The sequence below is a fragment of the Lissotriton helveticus genome, chromosome 4_1, assembly GCF_964261635.1.
Source record: "Lissotriton helveticus chromosome 4_1, aLisHel1.1, whole genome shotgun sequence".
NCBI lineage: Eukaryota > Metazoa > Chordata > Amphibia > Caudata > Salamandridae > Lissotriton > Lissotriton helveticus.
This window is the reverse complement of record NC_136063.1, coordinates 970,302,792-970,329,974: the sequence shown is the minus strand read 5'-3', so window position 1 is coordinate 970,329,974 and position 27,183 is coordinate 970,302,792. Positions and strand designations below refer to the sequence as shown.

The window sequence follows — 27,183 nt, the reverse complement described above, 5'->3', positions numbered from 1 at the left end:
TGGAGGACCAGCACAGGAAGCAGTGCTAATGATAGTTCAACCGGGAGATTTGGAAAGCTTAATTTCAGCTGTTTAATATGAATTAACTTTCATATTATCAACATGAGGAAACTAATATGACTTCAAAAAAATTGCAATACAAAAGAGATTTTCATACTTAGTGTTAGAACTTAGAACCATTAACGTTTTTTCCATGTGGTTAAGCAATAAATAAATATTCATCACCGATATTGAATTGATTCATCTAATCATTTTATCAGCTTCTCCTCAAAGGAAATATAGAGATAAACATGATACAGTAGAAAATACATCTATTTCCAACATTAAAGGAGCATCAAGTATTGGCTTGGAGACTGATTGAAAGTATGTCCTTGGCGTTTTTAAATTCATGCTCTAACAGACTAAACTAATAGTCTCACTAAATATATAGCATACTATTGAAGATTAAGCAGATGATGAAGTCCTACTGATTGTTAATCCGGGATAGTTGGAAAGCTTATATTTAGCTGTTTACATTCATATATCTTTATATATTATCAACAAGACTAAACAAAAATGATCTCAATAAATTGCAATAAATAAGAGATTTAGTTACTTTGCGTTAGAACTTAGAACCATTAATAGATATTCCAGGCGCTTTAGGAATAGTAATTAATTCTATAATTATATCAAATGTATTCATCCAATCCTTCAAGCAGCGTTTGATCCAACGAGATAAACAGTCCAAAATGAGACACAAGAAAAATTCCTCTTTTTTCAAAGAATTAAACTTGGCCTGTACAGGGATCGAACCTGTGACCTTGGCGTTATTAGCACCACGCTCTAACCAACTGAGCTAACAGGCAAATTTGCACATCTTCTGGAGGATCAGCACAGGAAGCAGTGCTAATGATAGTTCAACTGGGAGATTTGGAAAGCTTAATTTCAGCTGTTTAATATGAATTAACTTTCATATTATCAACATGAAGAAACTAATATGACTTCAAAAAAATTGCAATACAAAAGAGATTTCCATACTTAGTGTTAGAATTTTGAAACAGTAACGTTTTTTCCACGTGGTTTAGCAATAAATAAATATTCATCACCTATATTCAATTGATTCATCTAATCATTCTATCAGCTTCTGCGCAAAGGAAATATGGAGATAAACATGATACAGGAGAAAATACATCTATTTTCAACATTAAAGGAGCATCAAGTATTGGCTTGGAGACTGATTGAAATTATGTCCTTTGCGTTTTTAACTTCATGCTCTAACAGACTAAACTAATAGGCTCACTGAATATATAGAATACTTTTGAAAAATTAGCAGATGATGAAATGCTACTGATTCCATCCAATCCTTCAAGCAGCGAGTGATTCAAGGAGATAAACAGTCCAAAATGAGACACAAGAAAAATTCATCTTTGTTCAAACAATTAAACTTGGCCTGTACAGGGATCTAACCTGCGACCTTGGCGTTATCAGCACCACGCTCTAACCATCTGAGCTAACAGGCCATTTTGCACAACTACCTGGAGGTCCAGCAAATGAAGAAGGGCAAATGATAGTTAACCCAGGAGATTTGGAAAGCTTAATTTCAGCAGTTTACCATGAAGTTATTGTTATATATTATCAACATGAAGAAACTATTTTGACTAAACTAATAGGCTCACTAAATATATAGAATACTTTTGAAGAATTAGCAGATGATGAAATGCTACTGATTCCATCCAATCCTTCAAGCAGCGTGTGATTCAAGGAGATAAACAGACCAAAATGAGACACAAGAAAAATTCATCTTTGTTTAAACAATTAAACTTGGCCTGTACAGGGATCGAACCTGTGACCTTGGCGTTATTAGCACCACGCTCTAACCATCTGAGCTTACAGGCCATTTTGCACAACTACCTGGAGGTCCAGCATATGAAGAAGGGCAAATGATAGTTAACCCAGGAGATTTGGAAAGCTTAATTTCAGCAGTTTACCATGAAGTTATTGTTATATATTATCAACATGAAGAAACTAATATGACTTAAAAAAAATTACAATACAAAAGAGATTTTCATACTTAGTGTTAGAACTTAGAACCATTAACATTTTTTCCATGTGGTTAAGCAATAAATAAATATTCATCACCTATATTGAATTGATTCATCTAATCATTTTATCAGCTTCTTCTCAAAGGAAATATAGAGATAAACATGATAGAGTAGAAAATACATCTATTTTCAACATTAAAGGAGCATCAAGTATTGGCTTGGAGACTGATTGAAAGTATGTCCTTGTCGTTTTTAACTTCATGCTCTAACAGACTAAACTAATAGAGTCACTAAATATATAGCATACTATTGAAGATGAAGCAGATGATGAAGTCCTACTGATTGTTAATCCGGGATAGTTGGAAAGCTTATATTCAGCTGTTTACATTCATAGTATCTTTATATATTATCAACAAGACTAAACAAAAATGATCTCAATAAATTGCAATAAATAAGAGATTTAGTTACTTGGCGTTAGAACTTAGAACCATTAATAGATATTCCAGGCGCTTTAAGAATAGTAATTAATTCTATAATTATATCAAATGTATTCATCGAGTCCTTCAAGCAGCGTTTGATCCAAGGAGATAAACAGTCCAAAATGAGACACAAGAAAAATTCATCTTTTTTCAAAGAATTAAGCTTGGCCTGTAGAGGGATCGAACCTGTGACCTTGGCGTTATTAGCACCACGCTCTAACCAACTGAGCTAACAGGCCAATTTGCACATCTTCTGGAGGACCAGCACAGGAAGCAGTGCTAATGATAGTTCAACCGGGAGATTTGGAAAGCTTAATTTCAGCTGTTTAATATGAATTAACTTTCATATTATCAACATGAAGAAACTAATATGACTTCAAAAAAATTGCAATACAAAGAGATTTCCATACTTAGTGTTAGAATTTTGAACCAGTAACGTTTTTTCCACGTAGTTTAGCAATAAATAAATATTCATCACCTATATTCAATTGATTCATCAAATCATTCTATCGGCTTCTGCGCAAAGGAAATATGGAGGTAAACATGATACAGAAGAAAATACATCTATTTTCAACATTAAAGGAGCATCAAATATTGGCTTGGAGACTGATTGAAATGATGTCCTTTGCGTTTTTAACTTCATGCTCTAACAGACTAAACTAATAGGCTCAATAAATATATAGAATACTTTAGAAGAATTAGCAGATGATGAAATGCTACTGATTCCATCCAATCCTTCAAGCAGCGTGTGATTCAAGAAGATAAACAGTCCAAAATGAGACACAAGAAAAATTCCTCTTTGTTCAAACAATTAAACTTGGCCTGTACAGGGATCGAACCTGTGACCTTGGCGTTATTAGCACCACGCTCTAACCATCTGAGCTAACAGGCCATTTTGCGCAACTACCTGGAGGTCCAGCAAATGAAGAAGGGCAAATGATAGTTAACCCAGGAGATTTGGAAAGCTTAATTTCAGCAGTTTACCATGAAGTTATTGTTATATGTTATCAACATGAAGAAACTAATATGACTTAAAAAAAATTACAATACAAAAGAGATTTTCATACTTAGTGTTAGAACTTAGAACCATTAACGTTTTTTCCATGTGGTTAAGCAATAAATAAATATTCATCACCTATATTGACTTGATTCATCTAATCATTTTATCAGCTTCTCCTCAAAGGAAATATAGAGATAAACATGATACAGTAGAAAATACATCTATTTTCAACATTAAAGGAGCATCAAGTATAGGCTTGGAGACCGATTGAAAGTATGTCCTTGGCGTTTTTAACTTCATGCTCTAACAGACTAAACTAATAGGTCACTAAATATATAGCATACTATTGAAGATGAAGCAGATGATGAAGTCCTACTGATTGTTAATCCGGGATAGTTGGAAAGCGTATATTCAGCTGTTTACATTCATAGTATCTTTATATATTATCAACAAGACTAAACAAAAATTATCTCAATAAATTGCAATAAATAAGAGATTTAGTTACTTGGCGTTAGAACTTAGAACCATTAATAGATATTCCAGGCGCTTTAAGAATAGTAATTAATTCTATAATTATATCAAATGCATTCATCCAATCCTTCAAGCAGCGTTTGATCCAAGGAGATAAACAGTTCAAAATGAGACACAAGAAAAATTCATCTTTTTTCAAAGAATTAAACTTGGCCTGTACAGGGATCGAACCTGTGACCTTGGCATTATTAGTACCACTCGATAACCAACTGAGCTAACAGGCCAATTTGCACATCTTCTGGAGGACCAGCACAGGAAGCAGTGCTAATGATAGTTCAACCGGGAGATTTGGAAAGCTTAATTTCAGCTGTTTAATATGAATTAACTTTCATATTATCAACTTGAAGAAACTAATATGACTTCAAAAAAATTGCAATACAAAAGAGATTTCCATACTTAGTGTTAGAATTTTGAACCAGTAACGTTTTTTCCACGTGGTTTAGAAATAAATAAATATTCATCAACTATATTCAATTGATTCATCTAATCATTCTATCAGCTTCTGCGCAAAGGAAATATGGAGGTAAACATGATACAGAAGAAAATACATCTATTTTCAACATTAAAGGAGCATCAAGTATTGGCTTGGAGACTGATTGAAATTATGTCCTTTGCGTTTTTAACTTCATGCTCTAACAGACTAAACTAATAGGCTCACTAAATATATAGAATACTTTTGAAGAATTAGCAGATGATGAAATGCTACTGATTCCATCCAATCCTTCAAGCAGCGTGTGATTCAAGGAGATAAACAGTCCAAAATGAGACACAAGAAAAATTCATCTTTGTTCAAACAATTAAACTTGGCCTGTACAGGGATCGAACCTGTGACCTTGGCGTTATTAGCACCACGCTCTAAACATCTGAGCTAACAGGCCATTTTGCACAACTACCTGGAGGTCCAGCATATGAAGAAGGGCAAATGATAGTTAACCCAGGAGATTTGGAAAGCTTAATTTCAGCAGTTTACCATGAAGTTATTGTTATATATTATCAACTTGAAGAAACTAATATGACTTCAAAAAAATTGCAATACAAAAGAGATTTCCATACTTAGTTTTAGAATTTTGAACCAGTAACGTTTTTTCCACGTGGTTTAGCAATAAATAAATATTCATCAACTATATTCAATTGATTCATCTAATCATTCTATCAGCTTCTGCGCAAAGGAAATATGGAGGTAAACATGATACAGAAGAAAATACATCTATTTTCAACATTAAAGGAGCATCAAGTATTGGCTTGGAGACTGATTGAAATTATGTCCTTTGCGTTTTTAACTTCATGCTCTAACAGACTAAACTAATAGAGTCACTAAATATATAGCATACTATTGAAGATGAAGCAGATGATGAAGTCCTACTGATTGTTAATCCGGGATAGTTGGAAAGCTTATATTCAGCTGTTTACATTCATAGTATCTTTATATATTATCAACAAGACTAAACAAAAATGATCTCAATAAATTGCTATAAATAAGAGATTTAGTTACTTGGCGTTAGAACTTAGAACCATTAATAGATATTCCAGGCGCTTTAAGAATAGTAATTAATTCTATAATTATATCAAATGTATTCATCGAGTCCTGCAAGCAGCGTTTGATCCAAGGAGGTAAACAGCCCAAAATGAGACACAAGAAACATTCATCTTTTTTCAAAGAATTAAACTTGGCCTGTACAGGGATCGAACCTGTGACCTTGGCGTTATTAGCACCACGCTCTAACCAACTGAGCTAACAGGCCAATTAACACATCTTCTGGAGGACCAGCACAGGAACCAGTGCTAATGATAGTTCAACCGGGAGATTTGGAAAGCTTAATTTCAGCTGTTTAATATGAATTAACTTTCATATTATCAACATGAAGAAACTAATATGACTTCAAAAAAATTGCAATACAAAAGAGATTTCCATACTTAGTGTTAGAATTTTGAACCAGTAACGTTTTTTCCACGTGGTTTAGCAATAAATAAATATTCATCACCTATATTCAATTGATTCATCTAATCATTCTATCAGCTTCTGCGCAAAGGAAATATGAAGGTAAACATGATACAGAAGAAAATACATCTATTTTCAACATTAAAGGAGCATCAAATATTGGCTTGGAGACTGATTGAAATTATGTCCTTTGCGTTTTTAACTTCATGCTCTAACAGACTAAACTAATAGGCTCACTAAATATATAGAATACTTTAGAAGAATTAGCAGATGATGAAATGCTACTGATTCCATCCAATCCTTCAAGCAGCGTGTGATTCAAGAAGATAAACAGTCCAAAATGAGACACAAGAAAAATTCATCTTTGTTCAAACAATTAAACTTGGCCTGTACAGGGATCGAACCTGTGACCTTGGCGTTATTAGCACCACACTCTAACCATCTGAGCTAACAGGCCATTTTGCACAACTACCTGGAGGTCCAGCATATGAAGAAGGTCAAATGATAGTTAACCCAGGAGATTTGGAAAGCTTAATTTCAGCAGTTTACCATGAAGTTATTGTTATATATTATCAACATGAAGAAACTAATATGACTTAAAAAAAATTACAATACAAAAGAGATTTTCATACTTAGTGTTAGAACTTAGAACCATTAACGTTTTTTCCATGTGGTTAAGCAATAAATAAATATTCATCACCTATATTGAATTGATTCATCTAATCATTTTATCAGCTTCTCCTCAAAGGAAATATAGAGATAAACATGATACAGTAGAAAATACATCTATTTTCAACATTAAAGGAGCATCAAGTATTGGCTTGGAGACTGATTGAAAGTATGTCCTTGTCGTTTTTAACTTCATGCTCTAACAGACTAAACTAATAGAGTCACTAAATATATAGCATACTATTGAAGATGAAGCAGATGATGAAGTCCTACTGATTGTTAATCCGGGATAGTTGGAAAGCTTATATTCAGCTGTTTACATTCATAGTATCTTTATATATTATCAACAAGACTAAACAAAAATGATCTCAATAAATTGCTATAAATAAGAGATTTAGTTACTTGGCGTTAGAACTTAGAACCATTAATAGATATTCGAGGCGCTTTAAGAATAGTAATTAATTCTATAATTATATCAAATGTATTCATCGAGTCCTTCAAGCAGCGTTTGATCCAAGGAGATAAACAGTCCAAAATGAGACACAAGAAAAATTCATCTTTTTTCAAAGAATTAAGCTTGGCCTGTAGAGGGATCGAACCTGTGACCTTGGCGTTATTAGCACCACGCTCTAACCAACTGAGCTAACAGGCCAATTTGCACATCTTCAGGAGGACCAGCACAGGAAGCAGTGCTAATGATAGTTCAACCGGGAGATTTGGAAAGCTTAATTTCAGCTGTTTAATATGAATTAACTTTCATATTATCAACATGAAGAAACTAATATGACTTCAAAAAAATTGCAATACAAAAGAGATTTCCATACTTAGTGTTAGAATTTTGAACCAGTAACGTTTTTTCCACGTGGTTTAGCAATAAATAAATATTCATCACCTATATTCAATTGATTCATCAAATCATTCTATCAGCTTCTGCGCAAAGGAAATATGGAGGTAAACATGATACAGAAGAAAATACATCTATTTTCAACATTAAAGGAGCATCAAATATTGGCTTGGAGACTGATTGAAATGATGTCCTTTGCGTTTTTAACTTCATGCTCTAACAGACTAAACTAATAGGCTCACTAAATATATAGAATACTTTAGAAGAATTAGCAGATGATGAAATGCTACTGATTCCATCCAATCCTTCAAGCAGCGTGTGATTCAAGAAGATAAACAGTCCAAAATGAGACACAAGAAAAATTCCTCCTTGTTCAAACAATTAAACTTGGCATGTACAGGGATCGAACCTGTGACCTTGGAGTTATTAGCACCACGCTCTAACCATCTGAGCTAACAGGCCATTTTGCACAACTACCTGGAGGTCCAGCAAATGAAGAAGGGCAAATGATAGTTAACCAAGGAGATTTGGAAAGCTTAATTTCAGCAGTTTAACATGAAGTTATTGTTATATATTATCAACATGAAGAAACTAATATGACTTAAAAAAATTACAATACAAAAGAGATTTTCATACTTAGTGTTAGAACTTAGAACCATTAACGTTTTTTCCATGTGGTTAAGCAATAAATACATATTCATCACCTATATTGACTTGATTCATCTAATCATTTTATCAGCTTCTTCTCAAAGGAAATATAGAGATAAACATGATACAGTAGAAAATACATCTATTTTCAACATTAAAGGAGCATCAAGTATTGGCTTGGAGACCGATTGAAAGTATGTCCTTGGCGTTTTTAACTTCATGCTCTAACAGACTAAACTAATAGGTCACTAAATATATAGCATACTATTGAAGATGAAGCAGATGATGAAGTCCTACTGATTGTTAATCCGGGATAGTTGGAAAGCTTATATTCAGCTGTTTATATTCATAGTATCTTTATATATTATCAACAAGACTAAACAAAAATGATCTCAATAAATTGCAATAAATAAGAGATTTAGTTACTTGGCGTTAGAACTTAGAACCATTAATAGATATTCCAGGCGCTTTAAGAATAGTAATTAATTCTATAATTATATCACATGTATTCATCGAGTCCTTCAAGCAGCGTTTGATCCAAGGAGATAAACAGCCCAAAATGAGACACAAGAAACATTCATCTTTTTTCAAAGAAATAAACTTGGCCTGTACAGAGATCGAACCTGTGACCTTGGCGTTATTAGCACCACGCTCTAACCAACTGAGCTAACAGGCCAATTTGCACATATTCTGGAGGACCAGCACAGGAAGCAGTGCTAATGATAGTTCAACCGGGAGATTTGGAAAGCTTAATTTCAGCTGTTTAATATGAATTAACTTTCATATTATCAACATGAAGAAACTAATATGACTTCAAAAAAATTACAATACAAAAGAGATTTTCATACTTAGTGTTAGAATTTTGAACCAGTAACGTTTTTTCCACGTGGTTTAGAAATAAATAAATATTCATCAACTATATTCAATTGATTCATCTAATCATTCTATCAGCTTCTGCGCAAAGGAAATATGGAGGTAAACATGATACAGAAGAAAATACATCTATTTTCAACATTAAAGGAGCATCAAGTATTGGCTTGGAGACTGATTGAAATTATGTCCTTTGCGTTTTTAACTTCATGCTCTAACAGACTAAACTAATAGGCTCACTAAATATATAGAATACTTTTGAAGAATTAGCAGATGATGAAATGCTACTGATTCCATCCAATCCTTCAAGCAGCGTGTGATTCAAGGAGATAAACAGTCCAAAATGAGACACAAGAAAAATTCATCTTTGTTCAAACAATTAAACTTGGCCTGTACAGGGATCGAACCTGTGACCTTGGCGTTATTAGCACCACGCTCTAAACATCTGAGCTAACAGGCCATTTTGCACAACTACCTGGAGGTCCAGCATATGAAGAAGGGCAAATGATAGTTAACCCAGGAGATTTGGAAAGCTTAATTTCAGCAGTTTACCATGAAGTTATTGTTATATATTATCAACTTGAAGAAACTAATATGACTTCAAAAAAATTGCAATACAAAAGAGATTTCCATACTTAGTTTTAGAATTTTGAACCAGTAACGTTTTTTCCACGTGGTTTAGCAATAAATAAATATTCATCAACTATATTCAATTGATTCATCTAATCATTCTATCAGCTTCTGCGCAAAGGAAATATGGAGGTAAACATGATACAGAAGAAAATACATCTATTTTCAACATTAAAGGAGCATCAAGTATTGGCTTGGAGACTGATTGAAATTATGTCCTTTGCGTTTTTAACTTCATGCTCTAACAGACTAAACTAATAGAGTCACTAAATATATAGCATACTATTGAAGATGAAGCAGATGATGAAGTCCTACTGATTGTTAATCCGGGATAGTTGGAAAGCTTATATTCAGCTGTTTACATTCATAGTATCTTTATATATTATCAACAAGACTAAACAAAAATGATCTCAATAAATTGCTATAAATAAGAGATTTAGTTACTTGGCGTTAGAACTTAGAACCATTAATAGATATTCCAGGCGCTTTAAGAATAGTAATTAATTCTATAATTATATCAAATGTATTCATCGAGTCCTGCAAGCAGCGTTTGATCCAAGGAGGTAAACAGCCCAAAATGAGACACAAGAAACATTCATCTTTTTTCAAAGAATTAAACTTGGCCTGTACAGGGATCGAACCTGTGACCTTGGCGTTATTAGCACCACGCTCTAACCAACTGAGCTAACAGGCCAATTAACACATCTTCTGGAGGACCAGCACAGGAACCAGTGCTAATGATAGTTCAACCGGGAGATTTGGAAAGCTTAATTTCAGCTGTTTAATATGAATTAACTTTCATATTATCAACATGAAGAAACTAATATGACTTCAAAAAAATTGCAATACAAAAGAGATTTCCATACTTAGTGTTAGAATTTTGAACCAGTAACGTTTTTTCCACGTGGTTTAGCAATAAATAAATATTCATCACCTATATTCAATTGATTCATCTAATCATTCTATCAGCTTCTGCGCAAAGGAAATATGAAGGTAAACATGATACAGAAGAAAATACATCTATTTTCAACATTAAAGGAGCATCAAATATTGGCTTGGAGACTGATTGAAATTATGTCCTTTGCGTTTTTAACTTCATGCTCTAACAGACTAAACTAATAGGCTCACTAAATATATAGAATACTTTAGAAGAATTAGCAGATGATGAAATGCTACTGATTCCATCCAATCCTTCAAGCAGCGTGTGATTCAAGAAGATAAACAGTCCAAAATGAGACACAAGAAAAATTCATCTTTGTTCAAACAATTAAACTTGGCCTGTACAGGGATCGAACCTGTGACCTTGGCGTTATTAGCACCACACTCTAACCATCTGAGCTAACAGGCCATTTTGCACAACTACCTGGAGGTCCAGCATATGAAGAAGGTCAAATGATAGTTAACCCAGGAGATTTGGAAAGCTTAATTTCAGCAGTTTACCATGAAGTTATTGTTATATATTATCAACATGAAGAAACTAATATGACTTAAAAAAAATTACAATACAAAAGAGATTTTCATACTTAGTGTTAGAACTTAGAACCATTAACGTTTTTTCCATGTGGTTAAGCAATAAATAAATATTCATCACCTATATTGAATTGATTCATCTAATCATTTTATCAGCTTCTCCTCAAAGGAAATATAGAGATAAACATGATACAGTAGAAAATACATCTATTTTCAACATTAAAGGAGCATCAAGTATTGGCTTGGAGACTGATTGAAAGTATGTCCTTGTCGTTTTTAACTTCATGCTCTAACAGACTAAACTAATAGAGTCACTAAATATATAGCATACTATTGAAGATGAAGCAGATGATGAAGTCCTACTGATTGTTAATCCGGGATAGTTGGAAAGCTTATATTCAGCTGTTTACATTCATAGTATCTTTATATATTATCAACAAGACTAAACAAAAATGATCTCAATAAATTGCTATAAATAAGAGATTTAGTTACTTGGCGTTAGAACTTAGAACCATTAATAGATATTCGAGGCGCTTTAAGAATAGTAATTAATTCTATAATTATATCAAATGTATTCATCGAGTCCTTCAAGCAGCGTTTGATCCAAGGAGATAAACAGTCCAAAATGAGACACAAGAAAAATTCATCTTTTTTCAAAGAATTAAGCTTGGCCTGTAGAGGGATCGAACCTGTGACCTTGGCGTTATTAGCACCACGCTCTAACCAACTGAGCTAACAGGCCAATTTGCACATCTTCAGGAGGACCAGCACAGGAAGCAGTGCTAATGATAGTTCAACCGGGAGATTTGGAAAGCTTAATTTCAGCTGTTTAATATGAATTAACTTTCATATTATCAACATGAAGAAACTAATATGACTTCAAAAAAATTGCAATACAAAAGAGATTTCCATACTTAGTGTTAGAATTTTGAACCAGTAACGTTTTTTCCACGTGGTTTAGCAATAAATAAATATTCATCACCTATATTCAATTGATTCATCAAATCATTCTATCAGCTTCTGCGCAAAGGAAATATGGAGGTAAACATGATACAGAAGAAAATACATCTATTTTCAACATTAAAGGAGCATCAAATATTGGCTTGGAGACTGATTGAAATGATGTCCTTTGCGTTTTTAACTTCATGCTCTAACAGACTAAACTAATAGGCTCACTAAATATATAGAATACTTTAGAAGAATTAGCAGATGATGAAATGCTACTGATTCCATCCAATCCTTCAAGCAGCGTGTGATTCAAGAAGATAAACAGTCCAAAATGAGACACAAGAAAAATTCCTCCTTGTTCAAACAATTAAACTTGGCATGTACAGGGATCGAACCTGTGACCTTGGAGTTATTAGCACCACGCTCTAACCATCTGAGCTAACAGGCCATTTTGCACAACTACCTGGAGGTCCAGCAAATGAAGAAGGGCAAATGATAGTTAACCAAGGAGATTTGGAAAGCTTAATTTCAGCAGTTTAACATGAAGTTATTGTTATATATTATCAACATGAAGAAACTAATATGACTTAAAAAAATTACAATACAAAAGAGATTTTCATACTTAGTGTTAGAACTTAGAACCATTAACGTTTTTTCCATGTGGTTAAGCAATAAATACATATTCATCACCTATATTGACTTGATTCATCTAATCATTTTATCAGCTTCTTCTCAAAGGAAATATAGAGATAAACATGATACAGTAGAAAATACATCTATTTTCAACATTAAAGGAGCATCAAGTATTGGCTTGGAGACCGATTGAAAGTATGTCCTTGGCGTTTTTAACTTCATGCTCTAACAGACTAAACTAATAGGTCACTAAATATATAGCATACTATTGAAGATGAAGCAGATGATGAAGTCCTACTGATTGTTAATCCGGGATAGTTGGAAAGCTTATATTCAGCTGTTTATATTCATAGTATCTTTATATATTATCAACAAGACTAAACAAAAATGATCTCAATAAATTGCAATAAATAAGAGATTTAGTTACTTGGCGTTAGAACTTAGAACCATTAATAGATATTCCAGGCGCTTTAAGAATAGTAATTAATTCTATAATTATATCACATGTATTCATCGAGTCCTTCAAGCAGCGTTTGATCCAAGGAGATAAACAGCCCAAAATGAGACACAAGAAACATTCATCTTTTTTCAAAGAAATAAACTTGGCCTGTACAGAGATCGAACCTGTGACCTTGGCGTTATTAGCACCACGCTCTAACCAACTGAGCTAACAGGCCAATTTGCACATATTCTGGAGGACCAGCACAGGAAGCAGTGCTAATGATAGTTCAACCGGGAGATTTGGAAAGCTTAATTTCAGCTGTTTAATATGAATTAACTTTCATATTATCAACATGAAGAAACTAATATGACTTCAAAAAAATTACAATACAAAAGAGATTTTCATACTTAGTGTTAGAACTTAGAACCATTAACGTTTTTTCCATGTGGTTAAGCAATAAATAAATATTCATCACCTATATTGAATTGTTTCATCTAATCATTTTATCAGCTTCTCCTCAAAGGAAATATAGAGATAAACATGATACAGTAGAAAATACATCTATTTTCAACATTAAAGGAGCATCAAGTATTGGCTTGGAGACTGATTGAAAGTATGTCCTTGGCGTTTTTAACTTCAAGCTCTAACATACTAAACTAATAGAGTCACTAAATATATAGCATACTATTAAAGATGAAGCAGATGATGAAGTCCTACTGATTGTTAATCCGGGATAGTTGAAAAGCTTATATTCAGCTGTTTACATTCATAGTATCTTTATATATTATCAACAAGACTAAACAAAAATGATCTTAATAAATTGCAATAAATAAGAGATTTAGTTACTTGGCGTTAGTACTTAGAACCATTAATAGATATTCCAGGCGCTTTAAGAATAGTAATTAATTCTATATTTATATCAAATGTATTCATCCAATCCTTCAAGCAGCGTTTGATTCAAGGAGATAAACAGTCCAAAATGAGACACAAGAAAAATTCATCTTTGTTCAAACAAATAAACTTGGCCTGTACAGGGATCGAACCTGTGACCTTGGCGTCATTAGCACCACGCTCTAACCATCTGAGCTAACAGGCCATTTTTCACAACTACCTGGAGGTCCAGCATATGAAGAAGGGCAAATGATAGTTAACCCAGGACATTTGGAAAGCTTAATGTCAGCAGTTTACCATGAAGTTATTGTTATTTATTATCAACATGAAGAAACTAATATGACTTAAAAAAATTACAATACAAAAGAGATTTTCATACTTAGTGTTAGAACTTAGAACCATTAACGTTTTTTCCATGTGGTTAAGCAATAAATAAATATTCATCACCTATATTGAATTGATTCATCTAATCATTTTATCAGCTTCTCCTCAAAGGAAATATAGAGATAAACATGATACAGTAGAAAATACATCTATTTTCAACATTAAAGGTGCATCAAGTATTGGCTTGGAGACTGATTGAAAGTATGTCCTTGGCGTTTTTAACTTTATGCTCTAACAGACTAAACTAATAGTCTCACTAAATATATAGTATACTATTAAAGAGGAAGCAGTTGATGAAGTCCTACTGATTGTTAATCCGGGATAGTTGGAAAGCTTATATTCAGCTGTTTACATTCATAGTATCTTTATATATTATCAACAAGACTAAACAAAAATGATCTCAATAAATTGCAATAAATAAGAGATTTAGTAACTTGGCGTTAGAACTTAGAACCATTAATAGATATTCTAGGCGCTTTAAGAATAGTAATTAATTCTATAATCATATCAAATGTATTCATCCAATCCTTCAAGCAGTGTTTGATCCAAGGAGATAAACAGTCCAAAATGAGACACAATAAAAATTCATCTTTTTTCAAAGATTTAAACTTGGCCTGTACAGGGATCGAACCTGTGACCTTGGCGTTATTAGCACCACGTTCTAACCAACTGAGCTAACAGGCCAATTTGCACATCATCTGGAGGACCAGCACAGGAAGCAGTGCTAATGATAGTTCAACCGGGAGATTTGGAAAGCTTAATTTCAGCTGTTTAATATGAATTAACTTTCATATTATCAACATGAAGAAACTAATATGACTTCAAAAAAATTGCAATACAAAAGAGATTTCCATACTTAGTGTTAGAATTTTGAACCAGTAACGTTTTTTCCACGTGGTTTAGCAATAAATAAATATTCATCACCTATATTGAATTGATTCATCTAATCATTATATCAGCTTCTCCTCTAAGGAAATATAGAGATAAACATGATACAGTAGAAAATACATCTATTTTCAACATTAAAGGTGCATCAAGTATTGGCTTGGAGACCGATTGAAAGTATGTCCTTGGCGTTTTTAACTTCATGCTCTAACAGACTAAACTAATAGGTCACTAAATATATAGCATACTATTGAAGATGAAGCAGATGATGAAGTCCTACTGATTGTTAATCCGGGATAGTTGGAAAGCTTATATTCAGCTGTTTACATTCATAGTATCTTTATATATTATCAACAAGACTAAACAAAAATGATCTCAATAAATTGCAATAAATAAGAGATTTAGTTACTTGGCGTTAGAACTTAGAACCATTAATAGATATTCCAGGCGCTTTAAGAATAGTAATTAATTCTATAATTATATCACATGTATTCATCGAGTCCTTCAAGCAGCGTTTGATCCAAGGAGATAAACAGCCCAAAATGAGACACAAGAAACATTCATCTTTTTTCAAAGAAATAAACTTGGCCTGTACAGAGATCGAACCTGTGACCTTGGCGTTATTAGCACCACGCTCTAACCAACTGAGCTAACAGGCCAATTTGCACATATTCTGGAGGACCAGCACAGGAAGCAGTGCTAATGATAGTTCAACCGGGAGATTTGGAAAGCTTAATTTCAGCTGTTTAATATGAATTAACTTTCATATTATCAACATGAAGAAACTAATATGACTTCAAAAAAATTACAATACAAAAGAGATTTTCATACTTAGTGTTAGAACTTAGAACCATTAACGTTTTTTCCATGTGGTTAAGCAATAAATAAATATTCATCACCTATATTGAATTGTTTCATCTAATCATTTTATCAGCTTCTCCTCAAAGGAAATATAGAGATAAACATGATACAGTAGAAAATACATCTATTTTCAACATTAAAGGAGCATCAAGTATTGGCTTGGAGACTGATTGAAAGTATGTCCTTGGCGTTTTTAACTTCAAGCTCTAACATACTAAACTAATAGAGTCACTAAATATATAGCATACTATTAAAGATGAAGCAGATGATGAAGTCCTACTGATTGTTAATCCGGGATAGTTGAAAAGCTTATATTCAGCTGTTTACATTCATAGTATCTTTATATATTATCAACAAGACTAAACAAAAATGATCTCAATAAATTGCAATAAATAAGAGATTTAGTTACTTGGCGTTAGTACTTAGAACCATTAATAGATATTCCAGGCGCTTTAAGAATAGTAATTAATTCTATATTTATATCAAATGTATTCATCCAATCCTTCAAGCAGCGTTTGATTCAAGGAGATAAACAGTCCAAAATGAGACACAAGAAAAATTCATCTTTGTTCAAACAAATAAACTTGGCCTGTACAGGGATCGAACCTGTGACCTTGGCGTCATTAGCACCACGCTCTAACCATCTGAGCTAACAGGCCATTTTTCACAACTACCTGGAGGTCCAGCATATGAAGAAGGGCAAATGATAGTTAACCCAGGACATTTGGAAAGCTTAATGTCAGCAGTTTACCATGAAGTTATTGTTATTTATTATCAACATGAAGAAACTAATATGACTTAAAAAAATTACAATACAAAAGAGATTTTCATACTTAGTGTTAGAACTTAGAACCATTAACGTTTTTTCCATGTGGTTAAGCAATAAATAAATATTCATCACCTATATTGAATTGATTCATCTAATCATTTTATCAGCTTCTCCTCAAAGGAAATATAGAGATAAACATGATACAGTAGAAAATACATCTATTTTCAACATTAAAGGTGCATCAAGTATTGGCTTGGAGACTGATTGAAAGTATGTCCTTGGCGTTTTTAACTTTATGCTCTAACAGACTAAACTAATAGTCTCACTAAATATATAGTATACTATTAAAGAGGAAGCAGTTGATGAAGTCCTACTGATTGTTAATCCGGGATAGTTGGAAAGCTTATATTCAGCTGTTTACATTCATAGTATCTTTATATATTATCAACAAGACTAAACAAAAATGATCTCAATAAATTGCAATAAATAAGAGATTTAGTAACTTGGCGTTAGAACTTAGAACCATTAATAGATATTCTAGGCGCTTTAAGAATAGTAATTAATTTTATAATTATATCAAATGTATTCATCCAATCCTTCAAGCAGCATTTGATCCAAGGAGATAAACAGTCCAAAATGAGACACAAGAAAAAATAATCTTTTTTCAAAGAATTAAACTTGGCCTGTACAGGGATCGAACCTGTGACCTTGGCGTTATTAGCACCACGCTCTAACCAACTGAGCTAACAGGCCAATTTGCACATCGTCTGGAGGACCAGCACAGGAAGCAGTGCTAATGATAGTTCAACCGGGAGATTTGGAAAGCTTAATTTCAGCTGTTTAATATGAATTAACTTTCATATTATCAACATGAAGAAACTAATATGACTTCAAAAAAATTGCAATACAAAAGAGATTTCCATACTTAGTGTTAGAATTTTGAACCAGTAACGTTTTTTCCACGTGGTTTAGCAATAAATAAATATTCATCACCTATATTCAATTGATTCATCTAATCATTCTATCAGCTTCTGCGCAAAGGAAATATGGAGGTAAACATGATACAGAAGAAAATACATCTATTTTCAACATTAAAGGAGCATCAAGTATTGGCTTGGAGACAGATTGAAATTATGTCCTTTGCGTTTTTAACTTCATGCTCTAACAGACTAAACTAATAGGCTCACTAAATATATAGAATACTTTTGAAGAATTAGCAGATGATGAAATGCTACTGATTCCATCCAATCCTTCAAGCAGCGTGTGATTCAAGGAGATAAACAGTCCAAAATGAGACACAAGAAAAATTCATCTTTGTTCAAATAATTAAACTTGGCCTGTACAGGGATCGAACCTGTGACCTTGGCGTTATTAGCACCACGCTCTAACCATCAGAGCTAACAGGCCATTTGGCACAACTACCTGGAGGTCCAGCATATGAAGAAGGGCAAATGATAGTTAACCCAGGAGATTTGGAAAGCTTAATTTCAGCAGTTTACCATGAAGTTTTTGTTATATATTATCAACATGAAGAAACTAATATGACCTAAAAAAAATTACAATACAAAAGAGATTTTCATACTTAGTGTTGGAACTTAGAACCATTAACGTTTTTTCCATGTGGTTAAGCAATAAATAAATATTCATCACCTATATTGAATTGATTCATCTAATCATTTTATCAGCTTCTCCTCAAAGGAAATATAGAGATAAACATGATACAGTAGAAAATACATCTATTTTCAACATTAAAGGAGCATCAAGTATTGGCTTGGAGACTGATTGAAAGTATGTCCTTGTTGTTTTTAACTTCATGCTCTAACAGACTAAACTAATAGAGTCACTAACTATATAGCATACTATTGAAGATGAAGCAGATGATGAAGTCCTACTGATTGTTAATTCGGGATAGTTGGAAAGCTTATATTCAGCTGTTTACATTCATAGTATCTTTATATATTATCAACAAGACTAAACAAAAATGATCTCAATAAATTGCTATAAATAAGAGATTTAGTTACTTGGCGTTAGAACTTTGAACCATTAATAGATATTCCAGGCGCTTTAAGAATAGAAATTAATTCTATAATTATATCAAATGTATTCATCGAGTCCTTCAAGCAGCGTTTGATCCAAGGAGATAAACAGTCCAAAATGAGACACAAGAAAAATTAATCTGTTTTCAAAGAATTAAACTTGGCCTGTACAGGGATCGAACCTGTGACCTTGGAGTTATTAGCACCACGCTCTAACCAACTGAGCTAACAGGCCAATTTGCACATCTTCCAGAGGACCAGCACAGGAAGCAGTGCTAATGATAGTTCAACCAGGAGATTTGGAAAGCTTAATTTCAGCTGTTTAATATGAATTAACTTTCATATTATCAACATGAAGAAACTAATATGACTTAAAAAAAATTTGCAATACAAAAGAGATTTCCATACTTAGTGTTAGAATTTTGAACCAGTAACGTTTTTTCCACGTGGTTTAGCAATAAATACATATTCATCACCTATATTCAATTGATTCATCTAATCATTCTATCAGCTTCTGCGCAAAGGAAATATGGAGGTAAACATGATACAGAAGAAAATACATATATTTTCAACATTAAAGGAGCATCAAGTATTGGCTTGGAGACAGATTGAAATTATGTCCTTTGCGTTTTTAACTTCATGCTCTAACAGACTAAACTAATAGGCTCACTAAATATATAGAATACTTTTGAAGAATTAGCAGATGATGAAATGCTACTGATTCCATCCAATCCTTCAAGCAGCGTGTGATTCAAGGAGATAAACAGTCCAAAATGAGACACATGAAAAATTCATCTTTGTTCAAACAATTAAACTTGGCCTGTACAGGGATCAAACCTGAGACCTTGGCGTTATTAGCACCACGCTCTAACCATCTGAGCTAACAGGCCATTTTGCACAACTACCTGGAGGTCCAGCATATGAAGAAGGGCAAATGATAGTTAACCCAGGAGATTTGGAAAGCTTAATTTCAGCAGTTTACCATGAACTTATTGTTATATATTATCAACATGAAGAAACTAATATGACCTAAAAAAAATTACAATACAAAAGAGATTTTCATACTTAGTGTTAGAACTTAGAACCATTAACGTTTTTTCCATGTGGTTAAGCAATAAATAAATATTCATCACCTATATTGAATTGATTCATCTAATCATTTTATCAGCTTCTCCTCAAAGGAAATATAGAGATAAACATGATACAGTAGAAAATACATCTATTTTCAACATTAAAGGAGCATCAAGTATTGGCTTGGAGACTGATTGAAAGTATGTCCTTGTCGTTTTTAACTTCATGCTCTAACAGACTAAAGTAATAGAGTCACTAACTATATAGCATACTATTGAAGATGAAGCAGATGATGAAGTCCTACTGATTGTTAATCCGGGATAGTTGGAAAGCTTATATTCAGCTGTTTACATTCATAGTATCTTTATATATTATCAACAAGACTAAACAAAAATGATCTCAATAAATTGCTATAAATAAGAGATTTAGTTACTTGGCGTTAGAACTTAGAACCATTAATAGATATTCCAGGCGCTTTAAGAATAGAAATTAATTCTATAATTATATCAAATGTATTCATCGAGTCTTTCAAGCAGCGTTTGATCCAAGGAGATAAACAGTCCAAAATGAGACACAAGAAAAATTAATCTTTTTTCAAAGAATTAAACTTGGTCTGTACAGGGATCGAACCTGTGACCTTGGAGTTATTAGCACCACACTCTAACCAACTAAGCTAACAGGCCAATTTGCACATCTTTTGGAGGACCAGCACAGGAAGCAGTGCTAATGATAGTTCAACCGGGAGATTTGGAAAACTTAATTTCAGCTGTTTAATATGAATTAACTTTCATATTATCAACATGAAGAAACTAATATGACTTCAAAAAAATTGCAATACAAAAGAGATTTCCATACTTAGTGTTAGAATTTTGAACCAGTAACGTTTTTTCCACGTGGTTTAGCAATAAATAAATATTCATCACCTATATTCAATTGATTCATCTAATCATTCTATCAGCTTCTGTGCAAAGGAAATATAGAGGTAAACATGATACAGAAGAAAATACATCTATTTTCAACATTAAAGGAGCATCAAGTATTGGCTTGGAGACTGATTGAAATTATGTCCTTTGCGTTTTTAACTTCATGCTCTAACAGACTAAACTAATAGGCTCACTAAATATATAGAATACTTTTGAAGAATTAGCAGATGATGAAATGCTACTGATTCCATCCAATCCTTCAAGCAGCGTGTGATTCAAGGAGATAAACAGTCCAAAATGAGACACAAGAAAAATTCATCTTTGTTCAAACAATTAAACTTGGCCTGTACAGGGATCGAACCTGTGACCTTGGCGTTATTAGCACCACACTCTAACCATCTGAGCTAACAGGCCATTTTGCACAATTACCTGGAGGTCCAGCATATGAAGAAGGGCAAATGATAGTTAACCCAGGAGATTTGGAAAGCTTAATTTCAGCAGTTTACCATGAAGTTATTGTTATATATTATCAACATGAAGAAACTAATATGACTTAAAAAAAATTACAATACAAAAGAGATTTTCATACTTAGTGTTAGAACTTAGAACCATTAACGTTTTTTCCATGTGGTTAAGCAATATATAAATATTCATCACCTATATTGAATTGATTCATCTAATCATTTTATCAGCTTCTCCTCAAAGGAAATATAGAGATAAACATGATACAGTAGAAAATACATCTATTTTCAACAATAAAGGAGCATCAAGTATTGGCTTGGAGACTGATTGAAAGTATGTCCTTGTCGTTTTTAACTTCATGCTCTAACAGACTAAACTAATAGAGTCACTAAATATATAGCATACTATTGAAGATGAAGCAGATGATGAAGTCCTACTGATTGTTAATCCGGGATAGTTGGAAAGCTTATATTCAGCTGTTTACATTCATAGTATCTTTATATATTATCAACAAGACTAAACAAAAATGATCTCAATAAATTGATATAAATAAGAGATTTAGTTCCTTGGCGTTGGAACTTAGAACCATTAATAGATATTCCAGGCGCTTTAAGAATAGAAATTAATTCTATAATTATATCAAATGTATTCATCGAGTCCTTCAAGCAGCGTTTGATCCAAGGAGATAAACAGTCCAAAATGAGACACAAGAAAAATTAATCTTTTTTCAAAGAATTAAACTTGGCCTGTACAGGGATCGAACCTGTGACCTTGGCGTTATTAGCACCACGCTCTAACCAACTGAGCTAACAGGCCAATTTGCACATCTTTTGGAGGACCAGCACATGAAGCAGTGCTAATGATAGTTCAACCGGGAGATTTGGAAAGCTTTATTTCAGCTGTTTAATATGTATTAACTTTCATATTTTCAACATGAAGAAACTAATATGACTTCAAAAAAATTGCAATACAAAAGAGATTTCCATACTTAGTGTTAGAATTTTGAACCAGTAACGTTTTTTCCACGTGGTTTAGCAATAAATAAATATTCATCACCTATATTCAATTGATTCATCTAATCATTCTATCAGCTTCTGTGCAAAGGAAATATAGAGGTAAACATGATACAGAAGAAAATATATCTATTTTCAACATTAAAGGAGCATCAAGTATTGGCTTGGAGACTGATTGAAATTATGTCCTTTGCGTTTTTAACTTCATGCTCTAACAGACTAAACTAATAGGCTCACTAAATATATAGAATACTTTTGAAGAATTAGCAGATGATGAAATGCTACTGATTCCATCCAATCCTTCAAGCAGCGTGTGATTCAAGGAGATAAACAGTCCAAAATGAGACACAAGAAAAATTCATCTTTGTTCAAACAAATAAACTTGGCCTGTACAGGGATCGAACCTGTGACCTTGGCGCTATTAGCACCACGCTCTAACCATCTGAGCTAACAGGCCATTTTGCACAACTACCTGGAGGTCCAGCATATGAAGAAGGGCAAATGATAGTTAACCCAGGACATTTGGAAAGCTTAATGCCAGCAGTTTACCATGAAGTTATTGTTATTTATTATCAACATGAAGAAACTAATATGACTTAAAAAAATTACAATACAAAAGAGATTTTCATACTTAGTGTTAGAACTTAGAACCATTAACGTTTTTTCCATGTGGTTAAGCAATAAATAAATATTCATCACCTATATTGAATTGATTCATCTAATCATTTTGTCAGCTTCTCCTCAAAGGAAATATAGAGATAAACATGATACAGTAGAAAATACATCTATTTTCAACATTAAAGGTGCATCAAGTATTGGCTTGGAGACTGATTGAAAGTATGTCCTTGGCGTTTTTAACTTTATGCTCTAACAGACTAAACTAATAGTCTCACTAAATATATAGTATACTATTAAAGAGGAAGCAGTTGATGAAGTCCTACTGATTGTTAATCCGGGATAGTTGGAAAGCTTATATTCAGCTGTTTACATTCATAGTATCTTTATATATTATCAACAAGACTAAACAAAAATGATCTCAATAAATTGCAATAAATAAGAGATTTAGTAACTTGGCGTTAATACTTAGAACCATTAATAGATATTCTAGGCGCTTTAAGAATAGTAATTAATTCTATAATCATATCAAATGTATTCATCCAATCCTTCAAGCAGTGTTTGATCCAAGGAGATAAACAGTCCAAAATGAGACACAATAAAAATTCATCTTTTTTCAAAGATTTAAACTTGGCCTGTACAGGGATCGAACCTGTGACCTTGGCGTTATTAGCACCACGTTCTAACCAACTGAGCTAACAGGCCAATTTGCACATCATCTGGAGGACCAGCACAGGAAGCAGTGCTAATGATAGTTCAACCGGGAGATTTGGAAAGCTTAATTTCAGCTGTTTAATATGAATTAACTTTCATATTATCAACATGAAGAAACTAATATGACTTCAAAAAAATTGCAATACAAAAGAGATTTCCATACTTAGTGTTAGAATTTTGAACCAGTAACGTTTTTTCCACGTGGTTTAGCAATAAATAAATATTCATCACCTATATTCAATTGATTCATCTAATCATTCTATCAGCTTCTGCGCAAAGGAAATATGGAGGTAAACATGATACAGAAGAAAATACATCTATTTTCAACATTAAAGGAGCATCAAGTATTGGCTTGGAGACAGATTGAAATTATGTCCTTTGCGTTTTTAACTTCATGCTCTAACAGACTAAACTAATAGGCTCACTAAATATATAGAATACTTTTGAAGAATTAGCAGATGATGAAATGCTACTGATTCCATCCAATCCTTCAAGCAGCGTGTGATTCAAGGAGATAAACAGTCCAAAATGAGACACAAGAAAAATTCATCTTTGTTCAAATAATTAAACTTGGCCTGTACAGGGATCGAACCTGTGACCTTGGCGTTTTTAGCACCATGCTCTAACCATCAGAGCTAACAGGCCATTTGGCACAACTACCTGGAGGTCCAGCATATGAAGAAGGGCAAATGATAGTTAACCCAGGAGATTTGGAAAGCTTAATTTCAGCAGTTTACCATGAAGTTTTTGTTATATATTATCAACATGAAGAAACTAATATGACCTAAAATAAATTACAATACAAAAGAGATTTTCATACTTAGTGTTGGAAATTAGAACCATTAACGTTTTTTCCATGTGGTTAAGCAATAAACAAATATTCATCACCTATATTGAATTGATTCATCTAATCATTTTATCAGCTTCTCCTCAAAGGAAATATAGAGATAAACATGATACAGTAGAAAATACATCTATTTTCAACATTAAAGGAGCATCAAGTATTGGCTTGGAGACTGATTGAAAGTATGTCCTTGTTGTTTTTAACTTCATGCTCTAACAGACTAAACTAATAGAGTCACTAACTATATAGCATACTATTGAAGATGAAGCAGATGATGAAGTCCTACTGATTGTTAATTCGGGATAGTTGGAAAGCTTATATTCAGCTGTTTACATTCATAGTATCTTTATATATTATCAACAAGACTAAACAAAAATGATCTCAATAAATTGCTATAAATAAGAGATTTAGTTACTTGGCGTTAGAACTTTGAACCATTAATAGATATTCCAGGCGCTTTCAGAATAGAAATTAATTCTATAATTATATCAAATGTATTCATCGAGTCCTTCAAGCAGCGTTTGATCCAAGGAGATAAACAGTCCAAAATGAGACACAAGAAAAATTTATCTTTTTTCAAAGAATTAAACTTGGCCTGTACAGGGATCGAACCTGTGACCTTGGAGTTATTAGCATCACGCTCTAACCAACTGAGCTAACAGGCCAATTTGCACATCTTCCAGAGGACCAGCACAGGAAGCAGTGCTAATGATAGTTCAACCAGGAGATTTGGAAAGCTTAATTTCAGCTGTTTAATATGAATTAACTTTCATATTATCAACATGAAGAAATTAATATGACTTAAAAAAAATTTGCAATACAAAAGAGATTTCCATACTTAGTGTTAGAATTTTGAACCAGTAACGTTTTTTCCACGTGGTTTAGCAATAAATACATATTCATCACCTATATTCAATTGATTCATCTAATCATTCTATCAGCTTCTGCGCAAAGGAAATATGGAGGTAAACATGATACAGAAGAAAATACATCTATTTTCAACATTAAAGGAGCATCAAGTATTGGCTTGGAGACAGATTGAAATTATGTCCTTTGCGTTTTTAACTTCATGCTCTAACAGACTAAACTAATAGGCTCACTAAATATATAGAATACTTTTGAAGAATTAGCAGATGATGAAATGCTACTGATTCCATCCAATCCTTCAAGCAGCGTGTGATTCAAGGAGATAAACAGTCCAAAATGAGACACATGAAAAATTCATCTTTGTTCAAACAATTAAACTTGGCCTGTACAGGGATCAAACCTGAGACCTTGGCGTTATTAGCACCACGCTCTAACCATCTGAGCTAACAGGCCATTTTGCACAACTACCTGGAGGTCCAGCATATGAAGAAGGGCAAATGATAGTTAACCCAGGAGATTTGGAAAGCTTAATTTCAGCAGTTTACCATGAAGTTATTGTTATATATTATCAACATGAAGAAACTAATATGACCTAAAAAAAATTACAATACAAAAGAGATTTTCATACTTAGAGTTAGAACTTAGAACCATTAACGTTTTTTCCATGTGGTTAAGCAATATATAAATATTCATCACCTATATTGAATTGATTCATCTAATCATTTTATCAGCTTCTCCTCAAAGGAAATATAGAGATAAACATGATACAGTAGAAAATACATCTATTTTCAACAATAAAGGAGCATCAAGTATTGGCTTGGAGACTGATTGAAAGTATGTCCTTGTCGTTTTTAACTTCATGCTCTAACAGACTAAACTAATAGAGTCACTAAATATATAGCATACTATTGAAGATGAAGCAGATGATGAAGTCCTACTGATTGTTAATCCGGGATATTTGGAAAGCTTATATTCAGCTGTTTACATTCATAGTATCTTTATATATTATCAACAAGACTAAACAAAAATGATCTCAATAAATTGATATAAATAAGAGATTTAGTTACTTGGCGTTGGAACTTAGAACCATTAATAGATATTCCAGGCGCTTTAAGAATAGAAATTAATTCTATAATTATATCAAATGTATTCATCGAGTCCTTCAAGCAGCGTTTGATCCAAGGAGATAAACAGTCCAAAATGAGACACAAGAAAAATTAATCTTTTTTCAAAGAATTAAACTTGGCCTGTACAGGGATCGAACCTGTGACCTTGGCGTTATTAGCACCACGCTCTAACCAACTGAGCTAACAGGCCAATTTGCACATCTTTTGGAGGACCAGCACATGAAGCAGTGCTAATGATAGTTCAACCGGGAGATTTGGAAAGCTTTATTTCAGCTGTTTAATATGTATTAACTTTCATATTTTCAACATGAAGAAACTAATATGACTTCAAAAAAATTGCAATACAAAAGAGATTTCCATACTTAGTGTTAGAATTTTGAACCAGTAACGTTTTTTCCACGTGGTTTAGCAATAAATAAATATTCATCACCTATATTCAATTGATTCATCTAATCATTCTATCAGCTTCTGTGCAAAGGAAATATAGAGGTAAACATGATACAGAAGAAAATATATCTATTTTCAACATTAAAGGAGCATCAAGTATTGGCTTGGAGACTGATTGAAATTATGTCCTTTGCGTTTTTAACTTCATGC

The 27,183-nt window shown here is 33.0% G+C and overlaps 19 non-coding genes across 19 annotated transcripts; all 19 read right to left on the bottom strand.

Annotated features, from left to right (window-relative positions):
• Positions 1-1,425: 1,425 nt before the first annotated feature.
• On the bottom strand, positions 1,426-1,499 carry TRNAI-GAU (transfer RNA isoleucine (anticodon GAU)). The gene has a single exon. It is a non-coding gene; the product is annotated as a tRNA-Ile (tRNA).
• Positions 1,500-3,318: 1,819 nt separating this feature from the next.
• On the bottom strand, positions 3,319-3,392 carry TRNAI-AAU (transfer RNA isoleucine (anticodon AAU)). The gene has a single exon. It is a non-coding gene; the product is annotated as a tRNA-Ile (tRNA).
• Positions 3,393-5,699: 2,307 nt separating this feature from the next.
• On the bottom strand, positions 5,700-5,773 carry TRNAI-AAU (transfer RNA isoleucine (anticodon AAU)). Its single transcript has one exon. It is a non-coding gene; the product is annotated as a tRNA-Ile (tRNA).
• A 580-nt stretch (positions 5,774-6,353) lies between these two features.
• On the bottom strand, positions 6,354-6,427 carry TRNAI-AAU (transfer RNA isoleucine (anticodon AAU)). Its single transcript has one exon. It is a non-coding gene; the product is annotated as a tRNA-Ile (tRNA).
• Positions 6,428-8,733: 2,306 nt separating this feature from the next.
• On the bottom strand, positions 8,734-8,807 carry TRNAI-AAU (transfer RNA isoleucine (anticodon AAU)). Its single transcript has one exon. It is a non-coding gene; the product is annotated as a tRNA-Ile (tRNA).
• Positions 8,808-10,251: 1,444 nt separating this feature from the next.
• On the bottom strand, positions 10,252-10,325 carry TRNAI-AAU (transfer RNA isoleucine (anticodon AAU)). The gene has a single exon. It is a non-coding gene; the product is annotated as a tRNA-Ile (tRNA).
• Positions 10,326-10,905: 580 nt separating this feature from the next.
• Positions 10,906-10,979, bottom strand: TRNAI-AAU (transfer RNA isoleucine (anticodon AAU)). The gene has a single exon. It is a non-coding gene; the product is annotated as a tRNA-Ile (tRNA).
• Positions 10,980-13,285: 2,306 nt separating this feature from the next.
• On the bottom strand, positions 13,286-13,359 carry TRNAI-AAU (transfer RNA isoleucine (anticodon AAU)). Its single transcript has one exon. It is a non-coding gene; the product is annotated as a tRNA-Ile (tRNA).
• Positions 13,360-14,146: 787 nt separating this feature from the next.
• On the bottom strand, positions 14,147-14,220 carry TRNAI-AAU (transfer RNA isoleucine (anticodon AAU)). The gene has a single exon. It is a non-coding gene; the product is annotated as a tRNA-Ile (tRNA).
• A 789-nt stretch (positions 14,221-15,009) lies between these two features.
• TRNAI-AAU (transfer RNA isoleucine (anticodon AAU)) lies at positions 15,010-15,083 on the bottom strand. The gene has a single exon. It is a non-coding gene; the product is annotated as a tRNA-Ile (tRNA).
• A 786-nt stretch (positions 15,084-15,869) lies between these two features.
• TRNAI-AAU (transfer RNA isoleucine (anticodon AAU)) lies at positions 15,870-15,943 on the bottom strand. Its single transcript has one exon. It is a non-coding gene; the product is annotated as a tRNA-Ile (tRNA).
• A 787-nt stretch (positions 15,944-16,730) lies between these two features.
• TRNAI-AAU (transfer RNA isoleucine (anticodon AAU)) lies at positions 16,731-16,804 on the bottom strand. The gene has a single exon. It is a non-coding gene; the product is annotated as a tRNA-Ile (tRNA).
• A 789-nt stretch (positions 16,805-17,593) lies between these two features.
• TRNAI-AAU (transfer RNA isoleucine (anticodon AAU)) lies at positions 17,594-17,667 on the bottom strand. The gene has a single exon. It is a non-coding gene; the product is annotated as a tRNA-Ile (tRNA).
• Positions 17,668-19,111: 1,444 nt separating this feature from the next.
• TRNAI-AAU (transfer RNA isoleucine (anticodon AAU)) lies at positions 19,112-19,185 on the bottom strand. The gene has a single exon. It is a non-coding gene; the product is annotated as a tRNA-Ile (tRNA).
• Positions 19,186-21,284: 2,099 nt separating this feature from the next.
• Positions 21,285-21,358, bottom strand: TRNAI-AAU (transfer RNA isoleucine (anticodon AAU)). Its single transcript has one exon. It is a non-coding gene; the product is annotated as a tRNA-Ile (tRNA).
• A 790-nt stretch (positions 21,359-22,148) lies between these two features.
• On the bottom strand, positions 22,149-22,222 carry TRNAI-AAU (transfer RNA isoleucine (anticodon AAU)). Its single transcript has one exon. It is a non-coding gene; the product is annotated as a tRNA-Ile (tRNA).
• Positions 22,223-23,665: 1,443 nt separating this feature from the next.
• Positions 23,666-23,739, bottom strand: TRNAI-AAU (transfer RNA isoleucine (anticodon AAU)). Its single transcript has one exon. It is a non-coding gene; the product is annotated as a tRNA-Ile (tRNA).
• Positions 23,740-24,319: 580 nt separating this feature from the next.
• TRNAF-AAA (transfer RNA phenylalanine (anticodon AAA)) lies at positions 24,320-24,393 on the bottom strand. Its single transcript has one exon. It is a non-coding gene; the product is annotated as a tRNA-Phe (tRNA).
• Positions 24,394-26,702: 2,309 nt separating this feature from the next.
• On the bottom strand, positions 26,703-26,776 carry TRNAI-AAU (transfer RNA isoleucine (anticodon AAU)). Its single transcript has one exon. It is a non-coding gene; the product is annotated as a tRNA-Ile (tRNA).
• Positions 26,777-27,183: the final 407 nt, after the last annotated feature.